This window comes from Canis lupus, chromosome 29 (genome assembly GCF_003254725.2).
Source record: "Canis lupus dingo isolate Sandy chromosome 29, ASM325472v2, whole genome shotgun sequence".
NCBI lineage: Eukaryota > Metazoa > Chordata > Mammalia > Carnivora > Canidae > Canis > Canis lupus.
The window spans coordinates 7319353-7325527 of NC_064271.1; the positions used below are offsets into that span (position 1 = coordinate 7319353).

A 6175-nucleotide genomic window follows, 5' to 3' on the forward strand; every position below is an offset into this window, starting at 1 on the left:
TTTCACACACACACACACACACACACACACACACCAGAAGCAGGGCTTGATTGAGGAAGTATTTGATGCTCATCAGCATTCATCATCCACTTACCACTGTGACATATTCTAGGAAGAGAGGAATTATATATCCTGTTCTCTCCATATCCATTTTTCCAGAGTCTTCTCACTAAGCACACCAACTAAAGAAATATTACAGTAGTATAGGAGGTCATGCCCTATCTCCTGATGCATCAGGCTAGAGGATTCCCTGGTGGGGGTAAGAGAAAAATAAATAAAAATGTGAGGTTTATGAATTGTCTCTCTTCTGGAATGTGAGTGAAACTGTCACTTGGTGATGAATTTGACTTCTCGGCTGCTGGGATGCTCCAAACAAAGAATGATTACTGGATGTCACTTGGCACTAAGTTTAAGGCAGACAGTAAACCTTGATTAAGCAGAAACATAAACCCATCCAAATTTTTTATAGCTTATAACTTGGGGGGAGAAACTATGGTCATAAGGAAACCAGATTATTTTAAGATTTATTCAAAAAATTACTGTGCCAGTCATGCCCTGGGGTTAGTGAAAACTTGGCTGTATTTCCTATGCATTTTCCAGAAGAAACCAGGGCAGGGGTCTTGATGTTATGATGACTGCAAGGCATTACAGTAGCTTCAACCTTCAAAGAAAGATTCCATTTTGCTCAGAATATTGCACTTACTAAGCTACTAAGACAGAAACACCGAAACACACACTTTGGACAGACTTTACAGCAACAAAACGAACTGTGCAGGCTAACCCATTAAATAATGTTATTCTTTCATCAAAAAATATCAGTTTCTCCACCTTCTGCCTCTTATTTTCTAAAGCAGAGAAAAATAAAATGTCTAGGTGGATGAAAGATTAGCAGCCCTAAGTGGTAATGGGCCCTACTTCACATGCATGGGGCTTCTGCTGAGGAAGACACTTGTCTCCTCTAGTTATGATAGCAGGTTGGGCTCCACTGCCATTTCTGATATTGCTTTGGAGGAGCTATATTTATTATACATCATGCATGCATTTATTCATTTATGGCAAACATCTTTGGAGCAGGCACTCTGAGATAGTCAAATGAGCAAAACACAGATGAGCTCAAGGTCCAAATAAGGATCTAAGTTTATAGTCAGATACACTTCAGTTCATTGGGATGGGCAAGGACCCATCTCACTGCATCGAGACTAACAGTGCCCTTGGGGCTGCAGATAAGATGTGATCAAGCAAAATTTTATAAAAAGTCAATAGGGATGGGTCTTGAACAAAAATGGGAATTCTTCAGGCATTTGGAAGAGCAACAAATTGCCCTTACCCAGGGCCATTCCCCAAGCAAAGTGATCCATCTTCGTGTCCTTCTGATTCTTACCCCAGCCAGGGGGCAACAGGCTGTCCACATGCACTGTCACTATGGCTTACTCATTTTACCTCTTCTTAGGGAAATATCCTCTTGGAGTAGGAAGAATGAAAGATGTGATGATGGCAGGTGGCAGCCACTATGAGATGGCTGTGGGTCCCCACAGCCACAGGGGTCCTTGGAGGCCACAGGCTAAGAACACAGCCATTAGTGCTACATCTGATTTTTACCCAGATCCCTCACCTCAAAAGAATTCAAGAGGCTAGCAACATTTCAGGGATGAAACAGGCAAAATAGCAACTCTTCATCTTTGTGCAGAACTTACTGTTATTTAAGTAGAAAGTTAGAATGGGGCATGTCTCAGAGGTCTGTAAGTTTCCCAGGGCTTACTGTTAAAACACAAACCCTGATCTCATGAAGGTATCTCCTAGAAAAGCTTCATACTTTCAGTTTTCATGGATCCAAATATTAGTATATGCAGGACGCCTGGGTGGCTCAGTGGTTGAACATCTGCCTTCGGCTCAGGGTGTGATCCTATGGTCCTGAGATGGAATTGAGCATCAGATTCCTGCATGGAGCCTGCTTCTCCCTCTACCTATGTTTCTCTGTCTCTGTCTCTGTCTCTCTCTCTGTGTCTCTCATGAATAAATAAAATCTTTAAAACAAACGAATAAAAATCCAAATATTAGTATATGCAATTTGTTAAGACCCCTGCCTTCTAGGTATTAGGTATGGATGGCTCTTTGGAACACCCAGAACCTTTTGGCCCAGCCAGGAGGTCTACCAGATGGAATCTCCGGTCAGTTTACATATATGAAAGATGAATGTGAAACAAAGGACAGGGGCACTGGTGAATGCAGAATGGAGAGGAGAGACATTTCCAGTTGTCAGTCCTGAGGGTCCTTGCACCTACTGTTCCTTCTGCCTGTGGGGCTCTTACCCCCAGTGCCTTCAAGGTGCACTCCTTCTCATCTTGGGCTTCATCTGACACCTGCTCAGAAAAGCTTTCCCTAACTACCAGCACTGCCCCTATATCCAGAGATTGTTCTTTTCTCAGCACCTTGTTGCAATTTTTATCATCACTGCATAATGATCTTGATACTATGGGGTAAGTTACTTTCATTCTGTGTCTCCCATTAGATTGTCTGTCTTCTTCACTGCTAAACAAGCGGAAAGTGTCTGGCACAAAGAAGGATCCAGTTGATCCTTGACACGTGGTGCCAGTTTGAGGAAACAGGTAGGAGCCAGGGAAGGAGGAGCTTCGGTCTCTCTGGAAGCGGTTTTGGGGAGCTGGCCCTGCAAGCTCAGGACATAGCCTGTAAATGAATTTCTCTCTCAAAAGTAACTCAGTCACTCACTGCTCCTTATGCTCTGAAATAAAGGTTCCAAAAATATTAACCACGAGGAGCAACGTGAGACATCATTGCAATTGATATTTTAAAGAGGAAGAGGACACCCTCTCTTTTTAAAGCATTTTCATCTCCACCAGGTGATTACTTCTCTGTGGACTGATAGTTTTATTTCTGTAGAATATTTGAAGATAACCTGAGTCTGCCAAGTACAATATAAACATGAAATTGCTTTATACTGAATCTAAGGGTTGGGAGGATTACTATAATTTGAGAACCATGATAAAATAAAATGAACAGGACATTAAAGTAACTGCGACCAGTTATTTTAGAGAGAACCCCACCGGGATTAATGAAGGTTAAACTTTAATTCGGTTAGAAGCACAACTTTTGAAGACATGAGGAAAATACTTATCTATGAATGCACACATTGCCAAAGGGAATGAAGTATGAGCTAAAGGGGCCTTCCTTTAAGAAAATACAAGTTTCACCTTCATCTTGAAAATAAGAGCTTCTAGAGAGTGTCTTTTTATCAGCCGTCCCTTTGGTATGAGCACGGGGCCCCTAGTTAGATAAATGAGAGTAGTACATGTTCATGCAGAGGGTGTAGGCGTCTCTGTCCATCACCATTCCAGACAGCCTGCTTTTTAAGGTTGCCTTTTGTGAATGTTCGCTTGTGGATGTAATTTGGCATGTCGAGGGGAGGGGAGAAGCACTGTAATATATTCCGCTGATTCTTCAGCTTGGAAGTGATGAAGTGAACTGAAACTAATTCAAGGCTCTACTTTACATTTTTGGCAAATGAGCAAATATGCAGATTCGTACCAAACAGATGTGTCTGCCAGTTACCCCAGTAGCAGTTCCAGAAGATGAGGTTCACTGAGCTAGTGCTCCAATTAGTGAGAACATCGTAACAAGTATATAATTATTCTGCAACCTGTTGAGCTTTCATCTGCTATCAATTTCATTTCATTTAAGCCCAATTCAGGCTGAACTTGCAGTGAACTCTATCATTTCAATTGGAGCTCATAGATTGGCACAACTTTTGTGTCTGACATGTGCTTTGAGGTGGTGGTCAGGAAATTGCCTTTGAAACGGTCACAGTTTGTATTCACGTGGTCTCTCTGACTGATTATAAAGCTTTCTGGGCACTGCAATCAGGATTATTTACAGTACTCTCCAATATTACCATAGTAAATTGCTTCCAGTGGCGGGGGGACGTGCATTCTGAAAGAGAGAGGGTAGTTTAATAGATATCTTGTGTTAGCTTTCAGTCTACTCATGCAGTTAACCGGTCTGTCACAAGGCACCTGGTGCTGTGCTGGAGATACAGAGCTGCTAAGATGTGGTTTCTGTGATCGTGGAACTCAGAATGAGAAAGGAAGTCCAGTAACCCAGACAGATTTCAGCACAATGAAATTTGAGGGGGCAGAAAGTGAAGGAATAAACTAGACATCCTGGAAACATTGAAAATTCGGTAAGTGAGCACACCTGGAGAGGTCTGGGAAGGCTTCCCAGAGGAGAGGATATTTGAGAAGAGTCTCCAAGGGTTTTAAAAAAAATTTCCAGGTAGAAGAAGAATGGAGATAAGGGGTGAACTCCAGGTCAAAGAGACACATGCAAGGACATGGACCCATGAAAGAACAGGATATACTTTAAAAACACTGAGACTTCAACAAAGAAAACATGAGAAACTAAGGGAAGAGACTGGAACAAAGGGTCCCAAACATCTTGGTTTATTGCAACTTACATATCTCAGTCATTTTTCAGGCACCTTGAGGCCAAAGGGAATAGCTAAAAGCTTCATTTATGAAATAGCATTTAATCCAAATGATTTATTTAGTTATTTAATGTTTAGTTCAAATAACATTTAATTTGCAACAAAGAAAAAATATTTATTTCATTCTTAAAGAACTACAATTACTTATTTGGGGAATGTGTGTATCAGGCGGGCTACCCTAGAGCCTCTCAGATCTTTGAATCAGATTGAACACAGCCATGCTGCTTCCCATTCCACATTGGTTTTCATGCAGTATTTGGCACTTTATCAGAGCTCCTGCCAACATCCCAGTTTCACAAAGATATTTATTCAACAGATTGTGTCACCATCTAATGTTGAAACTGTAGCCTGTCCTTAACTAGTAGCACTTAGTTTAGAATATCTTGAACTCATAAATTTAAAACATTCCTGCACTGCCCCTATAGTTTTCTTGCAGTAGATCAATGGAACAGAATAGAGAACCCAGAAATAGGCCCTCAACTCTATGGTCAACTAATATTCGACAAAGGAGGAAAGACTATCCGCTGGAAAAGGACAGTCTCTTCAATAAATGGTGCTGGAAAAACTGGACAGCCACGTGCAAAAGAATGAAACTAGACCATTCTCTTACACCATACACAAAGATAAACTCAAAATGGTTGAAAAATCTAAATGTGAGACAAGAATCCATCCAAATCCTAGAGGAGAACACAGGCAACACCCTTTTTGAACTTGGCCACAGCAACTTCTTGCAAGATACACCTATGAAGGCAAGGGAAACAAAAGCAGAAATGAACTGTTGGGACTTAATCAAGATAAAAAGGTTCTGCACAGCAAAGGAAACAGTCAACAAAACTAAAAGACAACCTACAGAATGGGAGAAGATATTTGCAATGACATATCAGATAAAAGCCTAGTATCCAAGATCTATAAAGAATTTATTAAACTCAACACTCAAGAAACAAACAATCCAGTCATGAAATGGGCAAAAGACATGAACAGAAATTTTACCAAAGAAGACATATGCATGGCCAACAAGCACATGAGAAAATATTCCGCATCACTTGCCATCAGCGAAATACAAATCAAAACCACAGTGGGATCCCAGCTTACACCAGTGAGAATGGCGAAAATTAATAAAACAGGAAACAACAAATGTTGGAGAGGACGTGGAGAAATGGGAACCCTCTTGCACTGTTGGTGGGAATGTGAACTGGTGCAGCCACTCTGGAAAACTGTGTGGAGGTTCCTCAAAGAGTTAAAAATAGAGCTACCCTTCGACCCAGCAATTGCACTACTGGGGATTTACCCCAAGATACAGATGCAGTGAAAAGCTGAGACACCTGCACTCCAGTATTTATAGCAGCAGTGTCCACAGCAGTCAAACTGGAAGGAGCCTCAGTGTCCATTGAAAGATGAATGGATAAAGAAGATGTGGTCTATGCATACAACGGAATATTACTCAGCCATTAGAAACGACAAATACCCACCATTTGCTTCAACTGGAGGACCTGGAGGGTATTATGCTGAGTGAAATAAGTCAATCAGAGGACAAGCATCAAATGGTTTCACTCATATGGGGAATATAAGAAATAGTGAAAGGGATTATAGGGGAAAGGAGGGAAAATGAGTGGTAAAGATTAGAGAGGGTGACAAAACATGACAGACTCCTAACTCTAGGAAATGAACAAGAGGTAG

The 6175-nt window shown here is 41.2% G+C and overlaps 1 long non-coding RNA gene across 1 annotated transcript in view; it reads left to right on the plus strand.

Annotated features, from left to right (window-relative positions):
* The window catches only part of LOC112678460 (uncharacterized), a 35864-nt gene that overhangs the window by 27339 nt on the left and 2350 nt on the right, over positions 1–6175 (plus strand). The window lies entirely within an intron of this gene.